This window comes from Oryx dammah, unplaced genomic scaffold, assembly GCF_014754425.2.
Source record: "Oryx dammah isolate SB20612 unplaced genomic scaffold, SCBI_Odam_1.1 HiC_scaffold_21, whole genome shotgun sequence".
In the NCBI taxonomy this organism is placed as follows: domain Eukaryota; kingdom Metazoa; phylum Chordata; class Mammalia; order Artiodactyla; family Bovidae; genus Oryx; species Oryx dammah.
This window is the reverse complement of record NW_024070205.1, coordinates 17,125,055-17,141,754: the sequence shown is the minus strand read 5'-3', so window position 1 is coordinate 17,141,754 and position 16,700 is coordinate 17,125,055.

Genomic DNA, 16,700 nt, shown 5'->3' with positions numbered 1-16,700 from the left:
CAAGGTTCAGGTATTACCAGGATAAAAAATTTTACATGGAATGGCTAATTGTATCGGAGACTTTCTTTCCCTCGGGCGTTTATGTCTGCACAGATGATAAAGATGTTGGCTTGTCATAACTTCATCTCTCTTCACCCCAGAATACCTTGAGAGGAAGGAAAGTGGTCTGGGTGGGTGAGGTCCTGACAGAGATTTCTTCCATATCAGAAGGCAGCTCTGCTTCCACCTCTGTCCGGTCTCTCCCTTTCACTCGTTATGTGAATTCTGATTATGGGCAAAAGTGGGAAGCTTCCATTTTTATTTAAAAATCACATTGTGTCTCCAAAGACAGTACGGCGAAATTGTTTCTCATTTACATTTCGTTAACTCCCTCAGTCACATAATAATTCATTATTCTGTGAAAATGTGCAATAGCTGTAATATGAATGGCTTCAAAAAGCAGCATTCTTAAGAAATATAATGTCCTTCCTTACCACAGAAGTCAAACTCTGATAAAATAACATTAACATACCGATAAGCAAATTTTGCACATCAAAAATTTTATATAGATTTAACACTATTTTCAGCTTTTGTTTAATGAATATTTAATTTGGAAAGCTATGAAATAATAGGTAATTATAGCTCTACAAGAACACATATTGACATGGAGTTTAAAAGACTGTGAAAGGTGCCTTGTGCTTGCAGTGAGTTTATAATTTAAACACAAAGAAAAATTTTAAGGCTGCCAATCAAATATTCATCAGAAGAAAGAATTTACGGAGGATCTCACTTCCTCAGGGCACGTATGCAAAGAAGACACTAAAAATAACATAGGGCAACTGTGGCAGACCGTGTTTAGGCAAATCCAAACACACCCAAAAAGAGCTGAAGAAGAAAAAAGTTTCCTGAGCTTGAAAGCAAAGGCAACAGGATATAAGGGTCAGGTTTGGAAAAGACAGTGAGGACAGTCTGCAAAGGCCTTATAAGTAGGGAAAAAATGGGCAAGCCCAAGAGATTGAAATAGTTCCCCACCCTTTGTTTTAGCATCTTTTTCTTAACATGAGCAGTCCTCCACTATCTTCAACCCTGACTCATGATAGAACCCACGTCACTCTTGCTGTCCATAAGAAAATCAGTCAGGCTAATGGGTAGAGTGTTAACGGGTTATCCTTCTTAAGCAGGGTTTTAACATGCTTTAAAACTTTCTGGAATGCTACAACTAACCAGTTCCATTCCGTGAAATTCTGAGATTTTGATTCAGTCCCAGAAAACTGTATTTTTAACCAGCACTATAAGCAAGTCTGATGTGACCCATCCCCTGACCCACATTTGAAAATCACTGCATTGCACTGAAAGACAGAGGGGTTAGAGAAACCTTCACTTCTCTCTGCTGTAGGAAAATCCACCAGGGCAGGTCTTCTGCAGAATCTCTGTCCTGCATTCTCTCTTCCCATCCTCACCCATGACTTGCTTTGAAAAATTCTCAAGGATCTTTAATTGTCCATTCATTTCCAATCACAGGCACTAATCCTCTGGCAAGCTGGCAGTTCCTTCACACCCACTCAGAGATATTTGTAGCCTCTGGAGATCTTAGACAGGTGCTAACCCAGTAATCCTTCATCTAAGAGATTTGACTCCACACTAGTATTTTTAATTTCTCCAATTTGTTGCTTGTGGTTCACTGACTGGCAGTTGGATTCCAACCTGATTTCTTGTTGACCTGATACCATAAAGTCATTTCCTTCTGCTTATTCCCCAAGCCTTGTGTCACCCATCTGTGCCCATCTCACCCTAAAGAGAGAGGGTAAACCTACCAGTGGAACAGCTGATCCATGACCTTAGAGCTAGAAAAGATGGGAAAGTCTTTGTACAGATCAAGATTCTTGAAATTACTGCTGAAAAAAATCCTCAATCTGCCCTTTTTTCCCCAAAATCCATCCCAGTTAAAGTTTACTACTTGTTCCCAGCATTACAATGAGCACAAAGACAGGTAGTGAAACTGTATGCCAGCCCTCAGTCGTGGGATGGTCATTCAGGTGGTCTAGCATATGCTCATGCTTAACAGATTGTGACTTAAATGCAAACACAAATTTACTGAAAGCTACTTGAGAATGTCTTTAGACTTTCAGGGTTCTAGAGATCAGTTTGAAAACACCAGTATAATAGACTTCTTATCTCCGCCACTTGGTGCCTATGGGACCGTGTTAGTGGTTCCTAATCTCTCTGAGCCTGACTTTCAACTCAAGTAGATTGCTCAATAATAGGCTGCCTATATTAGTACAGTACAGAGGATGCCTGATGGCTCAGTGGATAAAGAATCTGCCTGCAATGTGGACACACAGTTCGATCCCTGGGTTGGGAAGATCCCCTGGAGGAGGGAAGTGGAAACCCACTGCCATATTCTTGCTTGGAGAAGCCCAAGGACAGAGGAGCTGGCAGACTACAGTCCAAACAGTCGTAAAGAGTTGGACATGATTGACTACTAAGCACGAAAAGCAGAGGATGAATTGCATAAGGGAGACAGTGAAGTCGGAAAGACGAGTTGGAAGATGATTGCAGTGGCTCAGTTGTGAGCAGAGAAGGGATATGACTAGATTACCAGCAGTGGGAATGAACAAGGATAACTCCAGAAGACTAATAAAGAAAGAACTGACATTTGTGACTGACCTGAATGTTTTCCTCAACTACACTCCCAGAATATTAACAGGGGTGTGTGAAAAGTGTGATTCCATCTTTGAAGAAACCTGGAGGGTTTCATAGGGGTTAGATAGTTTCATAGGGGTTAGTTAGAGCTAGCAAGTAAGATTTATGGAATAAGATTTATCAGGATTTCTTAGGTTATCTTATAGCCCAGTTTCTTCAAAGTTGAAGAAATTATGCTGCAGTATGATTGACAAATATGGATGTGCTGTAACAGAAAAAAAGAAAGGCTGCTTGAGTAGACATCCCTGACAAACAAAAGAGCCTTTGACAATAAAAGTGGGATGGCAGCTGTAGCAAAAAAGAACCGAAGTTTCCTCTCCCTGGCAACTCCAAAGATGACTTCCTGTAATACATACCTCAGGTGGAGTCCTGGCTACACAGCCAGTTGTTACTGTGGCTTCCCAGAAATTACCAAGTGAAGCCATCAACAGCCTAATATAACCAAGCTGAAAGGTCAAACTAGGAACTCAAAATACCCAATATATGGGACATATAGGAAACCCAAACTCAGAAGCAAGTGCATCTCATGGTTCTAACAGTCTGCTCTGAGAAAGGATTTAAACATCAAAGGTGTGAGTGAGGTGAATGGATTTAACAACAGAGTATGATCAGATATACAAATGCTGTGGTTATAGACAGTGACTCCTCACAGTGTCTGATAACAGGTGTTTTATAGTGTTTTCTGTTAATTAAATCTCAACACAATTTTGTGGCAAGATTATTTGTTTTGTGTTTCAGACAGTCCCAAGTGCATTGGGTAACAAATGATATACCATGCTCAATATTCCAGGAAACGAATTACCTGGGGGAATTCAGTGAAGATTGCAGAATTATGATGCTGCCTTTTAATATCCATCTGCTATTTTTTTTCATTGGTTTTGTTGACTGTTTAAACTTGCTAGCTGACATAGGACATCAGGTATGAAACGTGTAAGGAATTTTGGTGGGATAAGACAAATACAACCAGCAGATAGGGCTTAGGCTACAACTGGGATTTAGGTCCAGGTGCAAGCCTGGGCCAGGACAGGACTGGGACAATGCCCCGGAGCGAGCCTTACCCATTTCTCTAAGCTGAGGCCACACTGAAGCCCCAGGAGACTGGAGACAGCTTGAAGACTAAGGAAGCAAAGGAGATATTGCTAAGGATGATGTCAAGGGTCAGCCATGGGTCAAGGTAAGGAGGAAAGTAATGAAGGTAGATCTACACTGTCCAATAAAATTAGGAGTATATGCAGTCACAACACTGACAGCCTAACAGAGATGCATGAAGCCAATAGTATTCTATTTAATGGCATGGCTAGAACAAAAGACATAGCCTGAATACCAAATTATTTATTTTGGCTTCAGATTTGGGTAAATAAAAAGCAGATCAGTCACAATACAGTTGGGCTTCGCAGGTGGCTCAGTGGTAAAGAATCCACCTGCCAATGCAGGGGATGTGGGTTCAATCCCTGAATCAGAAAAACTCCCTGGAGAAGGAAATAGCAACTCACTCCAGTATTCTTGCCTGGGAAATCCCATGGACAGAGGAGTCTGGTGGATTTCAGTCCATGGGGTCACAAGAATCCAACACGACTGATCGACTAAATAATAACACCACCACCACAATATATAAACTGATTCTCTACATTCATAGATAGGTATTGATTTGACTGGAAGCTGAAGAATTCAATCATAATAGTTATAGTTTTTAATGCCTGGTTTATGATACATGCAGCAGAAAAAGCTTTCTGATGTCCAGACATCACACCTGAGAGGAAGGTGTTATTGCTGGTTAAAAAGATCAGAATTTGCTCATCTATAAGCCACAGAGAAAATACTTGAAGGAATCTTGGTCTTGTCACAAACATGTTTTCAATAACCTGGTATTCCTACATCCTTCTCTGACTTTGTAGTTGATCCAAATAATTTCTCGTGCATTTTAATGTCTCATTATAAGGTGTGGTTTTGTAAGAATTAGGCTTGACCAAGATGATCTCTCGGTAATAGAATCTACTAATATTAACTAAGGAGATGAGGGAATTGACCTAAATACCCAAGTTAGGAAACAAAGACTTGGCTTTGTATTGTCAGCTCTCAGAGGATGTTGTGAGGCTCAGAGCCTATGATCACTCAGCATCAAGTCAATAAAAGATCGGGGTTTATTGCAAATTGGACTTAGTATTTTCTAAGGCAATGCTGTTCATAGAAATATGTGAACTGCTAACATGCTAAGGAAGAAAAGTTATGACCAACCTAGATAGTATATTCAAAAACAGAGACATTACTTTGCCGACTAAGGTCCGTCTAGTCAAGGCTATGGTTTTTCCTGTGGTCATGTATGGATGTGAGAGTTGGACTGAGAAGAATGCTGAGTGCCGAAGAATTGATGCTTTTGAACTCTGGTGTTGGAGAAGACTCTTGAGAGTCCCTTGGACTGCAAGGAGATCCAACCAGTCCATTCTGAAGATCAGCCCTGGGATTTCTTTGGAAGGAATGATGCTGAAGCTGAAACTCCAGTACTTTGGCCACCTCATGCGAAGAGTTGACTCATTGGAAAAGACTCTGACGTTGGGAGGGATTGGGGACAGGAGGAGAAGGGGACGACTGAGAATGAGATGGCTGGATGGCATCACGGACTCGATGGACGTGAGTCTGAGTGAACTCCGGGAGATGGTGATGGACAGGGAGGCCTGGCGTGCTGCGATTGATGGGGTCGCAAAGAGTTGGACACGACTGAGCGACTGAACTGAACTGAACTGAAGGAAATTTTAAATTTTTTAGTGGTCACATTGGGCTTCCCTGATAGCTCAGTTGGTAAAGAATTCACCTGCAATGCAGGAGACCTGGGTTCAATCCCTGGATTGGGTAGATCCCCTGGAGAAGGGAAAGGCTACCCACTCTGGTATTCTGGCCTGGAGAATTCCATGAACTGTATAGTCCATGAGGTTTCAAAGAGCAGGACATGACTGAGCAACTTTCATTTTTGTTTTTTCACTTTCTGTGGCCACATTTAAAAAGGTTAAAAAAAAAAGAGGTGAAATTAATTTACATGATATATTTTAATATAATACAGCCAAAATGTTATAATTTTAACACATACTCAATGTTTTAAAATTATTAAGCGTACATTTTACATTCTCTTTTGTTACACCAAGTTGTTGAAATTCAGTATGTATTTTACACTGACAACATGTCTTAGTTCAGACTAGCCCCAAGTTAAGGACTCAATAGCCCCGTGTGATTAGTGGCTACCATAAGGCCAACAGAGTCCTAAGATCTCAAATGGGTAGTGAAATTCAAATAGATAGTAAAAAAACACTTATTGAATATATGGTACAACAAATCAAGCTTTCAAAAACATCAAATTGTTTTACCATATATCATATGACATAGATATTATAAGTATCTATGTCAATAGACATATTATAGTTATCTGTAAGTAAAGTCACTGCTTTATTGTTAAAAAAAGAAAGGGTTTTTTGTTTGGGTCCAAATTAAGAAAAGGTATGCATTGGTTAATTTTTGTGATAGAATGCTTCAATCCAACAGGATTTGAAGACCAGTGCTTTGGAATAACATGGGTCACACACAGCTCCGAAAACAAGGGAAACTTGAGCACAAATTTGATGGGGACAGGGTGGGAGAGAAAGAAGGGGAAAGGAAAGAAAGGAGGAGAGGCGGGTGCTTTGACAACGACAGACAAAGGACCTGGGGGAGGGGCTTCATCTCCACTGCATTTTGCCAAGAGCCAGTCCTGACATTAAAGAAGTTTATGGCTCTATACAGCTTTATTGCACTAGTTTGCAATTATTTATCCCTCTGCTCTTTTTATTCACAAGAGACACATCTGAAAGTGTGTCTCAGCTATTTATTCTGATCACCTTGATAACTGATACAGATCACCATGGCCTGCCTCACAAAAGTATGGACAGTGACCTACAAATGTCCTTTCTGCCCCCAAATGCCTCCTCCAATTCCCACAGTGATGCCTGAAATCCACAGAGAGCCTTCCTCTGGGTAAAGAGAAGATTTCCCAGATTTCAGCCATTTGGTTGATTATGTTGGTCATTATTTCTGCCAAATCTGTATGTGCTGTGCTGTGTTTAGCCACTCAGTCATGTCCAACTCTTTATAACCCCATGGACTGCAGCCCGCCAGGCTCCTCTGTCCATGGGATTCTCTAGGCAAGAATACCAGAGTGGGTTGTCAAGCCCTCCTCCAGATCTTCCCAACCCAGGGATTGAACCCAGGTTTCCTGCATTGCAGGCCAGTTCTTTACTGACTGAGCCACCAGGAAAGCCCAAGAACCCTGGAGTGGGCAGCCTGTCCCTTCTCCAGGGGATCTTCTCAACCCAGGAATCGAACTGGGGTCTCCTACATGGCAGGCAGATTCTTTACCAGCTGAGCTACCAGGGAAGCCCACCAGATCTGTATACCACCTGTTCTATTACTTATTTAATGTTTTCTTTAAACCAACTCCTTCCTTTCCACTGAAACAAACTTACAAAGAAAAGAAACTCTATATCATTACCAAAAAGTAAAACCTACACAATTTGCCATAAATACTCTAAAGATACAAACACCACCATTACACTTGACATGGTTACATATGTAAGACTCCAAATCTTCACGCCTACCACCAGTGGTAAAAGACCACTTACTAGGAAATAAATGAGTTAAGAATTTCCAAATACTTTAAAACGTGACTGCCAAAAAATATGAATATCATAGAGCAGAGGTAGCATTCATAAATAGCTTGGAAAGCCGCATGAGGAGGGAATCTGGTTTACGTTAGCATTCTCATCTTTACTGTGCCTAAGAATCACCTGGGAAACTTATTTAAAATATAGGTTTCTAGGTCCCACAGCAGATTTCATAGATTTAGGAGAACTGGGTTGGGTGTGGATATATGCATTTTAATCGAATTCCTCAGGTGGTTAGGATGTAGTCGGTCTGCAAAGCACCCAAGAAATCCTGGGATGCTTCACTGCAACCCGGTAAGAGATGTGAAGCTAAGTCACAGACAACAGTGCCCTGGGGCAGCAGTGGGACCTAATACAGAGCCGATGCACAGGGGCTGGGGTGGGGGAGGGAGAGATCAGAAGGCAGCTCCATCAGGTAAGCTATTTTGTGGAATGTCTCTTTCCAGATGACCAGAGCTTAATGCAACCATCTATTCACTTCAGTATAAACCCAGCAACAACATCGCTTCAATGGTTATAAATAAATCATATACATCAGTCCTGGATGGAATCTCTCTGCGGGTGTCTCCTGTTTCCCCCTCTCTCAGAGAAGATAAAGGTCATGCATTTATTTAGGGTATTAGGAATTTATATAAAGCTTCCATTTGATCATGACAGTCCACATGAAAGGTGCGAGATTTCAGGTTGACGTAAAAAGGATGGGTAGAGAGGATGTGCTTGAACTTTTCCAGCAAAGTGAATGAATGAATCAGAATGGATCCTATAGGAAGTAAAGTCATTCCCAGCAAAAGCCCTCCAGGGCCAGAGACAGAAAAACCTCAGCAGGGGCCTGTCTGCAATTTGAGATACTTTCTGATTTCCCCTTATCTCACATCAAATATTATGGTTGCTGTGTGGGAAGCTTCTAAGATGGTGCCCGGTGAGGCCTGCCTCCTGGTATCCATGCCCTTGCGTAATCCCCTCCCCTGCAGTGGGGTCAGAATCCAGTGGCTTCCTTCTCATTTATAGACTAGGGCAAAAGTGATGGGGCACACCTCTGAGATGATGGTAATGGTGCCTGGCGCTCAGTCGTGTCTGCCTCCTGCAACCCCATGGACTGTAGCCCACCAGGTTTCTCTGTTCATGGAATTTTCCAGACAAGAACAGTTGAACTGGTTGTCATTTGCTTCTCTAGGGAGGCTTCACGGCCCAGGAACTGAACCCGTGTCTCCTGCATTGGCAGGCAGGTTGTTTACCGACGGAGCTGCCGGGAAGCCGCCTCTGAAGTGAGGCTCCACAACGGTGACCTCCATCTTGCTCCTGCTCTCTCTCTGGCTCTTCCTGCTTGCCCATTCTGATGAAACAAAGTACCGTTTTGTGAGATGCCCTGCAGAGAGGTCCATGTGGCAAGAGACTGAGGGCTTGTATCAGCTCCTACAGCTGCTGTAACAGATGAGCACACACTTGGTGGCTTAAAACAACAGAGATGTATTCACTCCATTCTGGAGATGGGAAGACTGAAACGAGTGTCACTGACTGTAATCAAGGTGTCAGCAAAGCTGTGGCTTTCTCCGGAGGCTCTGGGGGAGAATCTCTCCCTTGGCACTTCCAGCCCTGGTGGCTGCCAGCATCCTTGACCTGTGGCTGCGTCGTTCCTAGCAACACCTCTGTGGCCACATTCCCCCTCCCTTCCTGTGCCGAGTCGCCCTGTGCCTCTCTTTTGTAAAGATGCTGCTGAGGGCTTTAAGGGACCACCCAGAGAGCCCAGGGAAGTCTCCTCATCTCAAAAATCTTAACCTAGGACTTATCTGGTGGTGCAGAGGTAACGACTCCACCTGCCAATGCAAGGGCCATGGGTTTGGTCCCTGGGCTGAGAAGATCCCACATGCCACAGGGCAGCTAAACCCGTGCGCCACAACTACTGAGGCCCTGCACCTAGAGGCTGTGTTCTGCAATAATGAGAGGCCCACACACAGCCACGGAGGGTAGCCCCCACTCACCACAATTAGAGAGAGTCCTCACTCAGAAACCAAGACCCAGGGCAGTCAGAAGTAAATAATTTTTTTTTAACTCTTAATCTCATTCACAAAAACTTTACCATATGGTAAATTTTATATTATGTGTTTTACCACAATTTTTTTTTAATTTTAAGGTCAAAGTCAAAGAGTTAGGTGCTCAGTCGTGTCCAACTCTTGGTATCCCATGGACTGTGGCCTGCCAGGCTCCCTTGTCCATAGGATTGATTCTTCAGGCAAGAATACTGGAGTGGGTTGCCATTCCCTTCTCCAGGGGATCTTCCCAACCCAGGGATCGAACCCGGGTCTCTCACATTGCTGACGGATTCTTTACCACTTGAGCCACCAGGGAAGCCCAATTTTTTTTTTTTAATTTTAAGATAACATACACATATTTCAGAGATTAAGACCTGATGTCTTTGGGAGCCACGACTCCACCCACTACAGGTGATTCCTAGCCAACAACTAGAGAAGCACTGAAGCCAGTTCAATAGTCAGTGAGGAACTCAGTCCTGCCAAATGACCACTTGAGTGAGCTCAGGAGCAGTTCCTTCCCCAGTCCAGCCTGGAGATGACTGCAGTCCAGATGAAGCCCTGAAGACAATCTGCAGAGACTCGAGCCAAAGAACCCAACTAAACTGTGCCCAGATTCCTGAGTCACAGAAGCTATGAGATAATACAGGCTCCTATAACCAAGTTTGGGGGTGCTGCTGCACAGCACCAGATAGCTGACAGCTGCTTTGTTCCAGGCTTGTAGAATGTCAATTCATTACATTGTATTCACATCTATCACATGAGAATGGAACCAAAACCGTTTTGTTGATGGAGGCCACCTGAGACCACAAGCTGCAGTGAGGAAATGCCCACTTTCTGCAGGACCTTAAGCAAGGTCTCTGCGACTTTGTTTCCACTTGTGTGGCTGCTGCTGCTGCTAAGTCGCTTCAGTCGTATCCGACTCTGTGCGACCCCACAGATGGCAGCCCACCAGGCTCCCCCATCCCTGGGATTCTCCAGGTAAGAACACTGGAGTGGGTTGCCATTTCCTTCTCCAATGCATGAAAGTGAAAAGCGAAAGTGAAGTCGCTCAGTCGTGTCCAACTCGTAGCGACCCCATGGACTGAAGCCTTCCAGCCATGGGATTTTCCAGGCAAGAGTACTGGAGTGGGTTGCTATTTCCTTCTCCAGTGCATCAGAGTGAAAAGTGATGGAGTTAATGATACTCTCCCAATAGTACTGTTGACAATACTTCATGACATATGTAAAGCAACCTCTTCAGGATCTGGCATATAGTAAGTGCTCAATAAACAGTAGTCTATGTACTATTTTTACATGCCTTAAGAAAACATATGTGGTCTTCCCAGGTGGCTCAATGGTAACGAATCTGCCTACCAATGCAGGAGACACAGGTTCAGTCCCTGGGTTGGGAAGATCCCCTGGAAGAGGAAATGACAACCAACTCCTGGAAAATCTCATGGACAGGGAAGCCTGGTGGGCTACAGTCCATGGAGTTGCAAAGAGTTGGACACGACTGAGTGACTAAGCATACATGCATGCAAGAAACCATGTATTTTAAAACAAAATAGAACTAAGTATATTTTAGCATCTCAGATGTTTTAAATGAAAATATTGTTTCTCCAAGGCCAATGACTTGGTGGTCCGTTTAAAAAAAATCTAATATCTCCTATAATGGATTCTCTCATCTCCATAGGCCATACCAGCTGTACTCTGGGCACCCTTTTGACAGTTGATCCCGTTTGAAACATTAAAAATAGTATAAAATATGGACTCGGGAAAGGAAGGAATCGATAAAGAAATCAAGACCAAATTGTTTCAGCTGGAGTCAGTGAACCACTTCTTGACAGAGAGAGATGATGCAGTCACTTACCAGGAGAAAACTAACAAAGGACCTTGAAACCAAGTATGAGTCTGGGAAACTGCTCAGCGATGGATGGCAGGTCGATTTAGGCGGCAGGGACAGGATGAAGAGGTGGTAACATCCCTTGCAGGGCGGGGGAGATCATTTCAGAAGCAGTCTGTAGGGGAAAAGGCTGAAGGTTAATGACAGGGGACTCTGAAAGACGTGGAAGCCAGAGAGTTATGGTGACATCCTCTCTTTTGCAAAAGGTTTGATCTAGAGTCTCATCCCTGAACTTGATCAGCACTTAACCTCTGCTCTCTCCTCATCCCTGAAATAAGGAATCATCTGGATCATCTCCCGGGTCTCTTTTAGCTGACATTCACAGCCACTGCCCATGTGAAAATGGATTATTCCCTCCCACATATGCTCAGCTTACTGATGAACGGTGAAATTCGCTGGGGACAGTCAGCTGCTACTCAGCTTCACTTTCTGCTCTTTTTCTAATGTAAGTTATTATTCATTTAGGAGGAGAATCAGCGCTTAATATGTGAGAGAAAAAGCACCCGAGAGATGGCTTTCCAAGGGCCTCTGCACAGCCTGGGAAAACAATTTATCTTCCCCCTAATGCTGACAGTAACAGTCACTGGGGCTTCCCTTGCAGGATCAGGTGGTAAAGAATCTGCCTGCAAGGCAGGAGACCCAGGTTCAGTCCCTGGGTTTGGAAGAGCCCCTGGAGAAGGGAATGGCTACCCACTCCAGAATTCTTGCCTGGAGAATCCCCATGGACAGAGGAGCCTGGCGGGCTACAGTCCATAGGGTCACAAAGAGTCAGAGACGACTGAGCAACTAACATTTTCACTTTTCACTTTCAACACTGACAGTAAGGACCACTGCGGCAGCTGACCTTGAGTACTGAGAAGGAAGACTGAGGTGGTTTGGACGGAGGTGGTTACGGCACCAACAGTCATGTCCATACACACACATTTTCTGGAGTTCAGGGGCATTTGTTTTCTTTTTAAAGGAAAAAGAAAAAAGTAAGTCAAATTGTTTATTCCTTTTCCAAAATATTTTATATTTACTAGCTTTTTATTTGTGTCAGAGATTAATATGCATGGGAAAAGGAGGTGCTGAGTGTTTCCTTGTTATCTCCGTGTTTCCAGGCCTCCCCTTCTTCCATAAGCATAGAGGCTGTCTCAGCAGCCCTGGTTTATATATATAGACATTGACACTTCCATTCCTGTCAACCTTGACCTCTGCCTCCTTGCACCTCCCTCCCAGTCACCCAGCCAGCGGGCAGCCAAGCGCAGGCCGCTCCCCAGAAGGCTTTGCAGTTACCTGGCAACAGTGACAATCTGGAACAGAAGACCAAACAGCAGCAGACACCAGAAAGAGCAGCTTCGTCCAGAATCTAAAAGAGGGAATGAGAAGGGAGGCAAATGGCTCTTTTTATCAATGGTTTTTATCCCTGCCTGTGCTGTTCTCCTGAATCCCCAACTCCCAATTTCTATCATCACCTGGTAAAAATAGCCTCCAATTGGAGAGTTTCATAAGAACCATAGAGACTCACATGGACGAGTGTACTTGGGTAGACTCACTAATCACTCCCTTCCTTAATCCCAGTGTGGAATGCTCAGGAGTTAATCAACCTAGTTTCCATCTGGGCACATGCTGTGTTTCAAACCAAGGATGTATTTTGACCATCTAATTATCTTTCCAAGATAACATCTGAAATTCTGTGTACTGAGAAGCACTGACAAGCAATTATCTCACATCTTGCCTCCTTAACCATAATTCCACAGTGAGAGGTCTTTGGTGGGGGTGGGGGTAGGGGGGTGGATAAGCATAGTAGCTAACAATAGCTAACATTTACTGAAAGCTTACTCTGTTCCAGCCACCGCTCTGATCACTTTAAACTTTCGAAACAGTCTTATGAGATCAATAATATCATTATCTCCATTTTACCGATGGAAAAACTAGAGGTCAGATTGACTAACTGTCAAATGTCATACATCCATTAAGAGCAAGGCCAGGATTTAAATTTGCTTCAGTGTTTGAACTCATGTTCTGAATCACCTTGTTAGGTAAATGAAAGCTGGAGACTGTAGGATTTGCTAAGAGGGAGCTTGTCTGAACGGTAAGACAGAAGTGAAAAGCAGAAACTGTAAGAGTCAGTGGATAAAAATTAATTATACTACAGTCACCTAATAGAATATGCTAATCAAAACTTACTCCTCCATTAAAGTGGGATTGTGTAATTATAGGAGAGGCTGATCAACCCTCTCGGCAGAGTTCTGGGAAACTACGTAAACTCCCACAGGTCGCAGAGCATATAAATGTCAACCTACAGGGAAAATGACCCCTGAGGACTCTGTCATCCTCATCTTCTGTGATTTGATGGGCAAAGCAACACGGGCCATGTGAGTCAGCACAAAGAGAACGGGGTGTGGAATGACATGACCAAGTCGTGGCTTGCTTATCCACATGCTTTGTGACCTCAAAGAAGTCCATTCCATAAACATTCACAGGGCTTACACGTTGCACACCAAGTGCTGATGTAGGGACTGAGGAAGTAGGAAATTCCAGCCACGCATCATGTGCTGAAGTGGGGTCACAGGCTCAAGGAGCAGGGAGAATTGTGATCAGTTTCCCACATTTTCCATATCTCTAGACTGAGATGACTAATTGCAACTTCTCCTGTTGTTGTGAGCATCAGACTAGATAATGGCTGTGAGAAGGACTTACGGACTGCAAAAAAGGCATGCAAAGTCAGTCAGTCAGTCCAGTCGCTCAGTCGTGTCCGACTCTTTGCGACCCCATCAATCGCAGCACGCCAGGCCTCCCTGTCCATCACCAACTCCCGGAGTTCACTCAGACTCACATCCATCGAGTCAGTGATGCCATCCAGCCATCTCATCCTCTGTCGTCCCCTTCTCCTCCTGCCCCCAATCCCTCCCAGCATCAGAGTCTTTTTCAATGAGTCAACTCTTCGTATGAGGTGGCCAAAGTATTGGAGTTTCAGCTTCAGCGTCATTCCTTCCAAAGAAATCCCAGGGCTGGTCTCCTTCAGAATGGACTGGTTGGATCTCCTTGCAGTCCAAGGGACTCTCCAAGAGTCTTCTCCAACACCACAGTTCAAAAGCACCAATTCTTCAGCACTCAGCCTTCTTCACAGTCCAACTCTCACATCCATACATGACCACTGGAAAAACCATAGCCTTGACTAGACGGACCTTAGTCAGCAAAGTAATGCCTCTGCTTTTGAATATGCTATCTAGGTTGGTCATAACTTTTCTTCCAAGGAGTAAGCGTCTAGTACTGATTATCAATGCTAAGACTGAGCTCTTAAAATAATTCACAGATATTATTATCATGGCTATTATTTTATTTTATTAAAAATAAAATCATAAAAAAGAGATGGGTAAACTGGAGTCTGTCCCTGGAAAGTCCCACAGGATCCTGCTTGGTTTCAATACAATGATCATTTTAAAGAATAAAATAAAATAGAGAAGATGTGCGCACACACACACACATATACAATGCACACATATACACATGCATACACATATGCACATAAGAACACACGCACACAGATGTGGGCACACACACATTCACATTTGCATGCACACGCATCACTCTGCTTCCTCGTCCTTTATTTTTCTTCAGCATACTATCTCGTCCTAAAAGTGTGTTTTTACATGTTTGCCCACACACCTGTTAACTGACTCTCCCACTGGAATATAAGCTCTATGAGGACAGGGACTTGGTTTCCTTAATATTCTATTTCTAGTGGCCAGAGCAGTGTCTGACTCATAACACAGTTCCATAATTATTGATATATAGCTCACATACCACACAATTTGCTTCTGGGGCTCAACAGTTTTTAGTATACTCACAAAGTTGTGTAACCATCACCACAACAGGTTTTAGAACATTTTCATCCCCTCGAAAAGAAACCCCATACCCATCAGCAGTTGCTCTCTGTTCCCCCCCAAAAGTTCCCACCCCACTAATCTCCCCCACCCTACTAATCTACTTTATTTCTGTGAATTTGCCTATTCTGGACATTTCATGTAAATAGAATCATACTATACACGATCTTTTGAACATTAAAGTTTAATGAATGAATGGGAAATGTTGAATCCAAATTCTGCCGCTCCCTCTAGATATCTGTAGCTCCCCAGATAGTTTCCTTCCCTGGGTTTTGAGCAATCTATTATTCAACCTAAGAAACCAAGAATCCTTCTGGCAAAAATACAGCAAAAAAATCTCATTTATTCATAGTGCACTTTTGTTTGTTTTTTAATTGTGACATTTTGACAGCCGTTGAACAGAAGCCTCCTTTAGCACTATCAACAGAAAAAAAGGAAAGGCTGACAGCAAGTAAATACTTGAAATGAAAGTCTGAGGGGCCTCTTTATTTACTTAAGAGACCAACTGTTTTCATACACTCTGAATTACAAATGATTTAATTCTAATCTAAGCAGAGGCCAGCGAGTCTGGTGCTCTGATATGTTGATTACAAATCATTCCCTATTCATTAAAGCAGGACCTTGATCAAGCAACTTCAGCACACATAATTCCCCACAACCATGGACTTGAAAGTCATAAAATGGCCTTTTATTACTTACAATCATTTCATAATCAACTTCACCAACCAAACTGGGTTTCCCGTTCAATTATTTTAAATTAGTGAGGTTTTAGTGCATAAATACTCTTTTCCAACATACACTGTCAAATGATTTCTCATATTTGATTCCAGTAAGACTAACAGATGTTAGTATCTCAATCAAACTATGAACCAGGCCTCCCAGGTAGCTTGCTGGTAAAGAATCTGCCTGCCAATGCAAGAGACACAGGAGTCGTGTGTTTGATCCCTGGGTCGGCAAGATCCGCTGGAATAGGAAATAGCAACCCACTCCAGTATTCTTCTGGAGAAGGAAATAGCAAACCACTCCAATATTCTTCTGGAGAAGGAAATAGCAACCCACTCCAGTATTCTTCTGGTGAAGGAAATAGCAATCCACTCCAGTATTTGTGCCTGGAGAATCTCATGGTGATTGGGTATAACTTCTCACCCAGCACTGGAATCCAAACCATAGCTTCCCTAGCTTGACTGCATCCCAGTGACAGGGGGCACACCTCTACTGGAGGTATTTCCCTCCACCATTCCAAACAACATTAATGCCCTAGAGTTGTTCCTTAGAGTAAACTCTCCACGTATCCTAACTTAAAGATTGTCCCCCCGTGACTATCTCCCTGCACCTACTTTATTTTAGAGCAAGTTCTTTGAGCCCAAGAAGAGGGGAAGCCTACTTCTTCCTGGCCAGGGCAAGTAATTCCCCTGAATATCTGAAGACAGATCACCTCCTTGAGAATTCTTCCATGAGCTTAAAAAAAAAAAGAAAGAAAACCCAGGCCATCTCACAGCTTGGTTTCTCTCTGCTGCCACCTCCCACCAGCACCACGTTTCTGATCACCCAC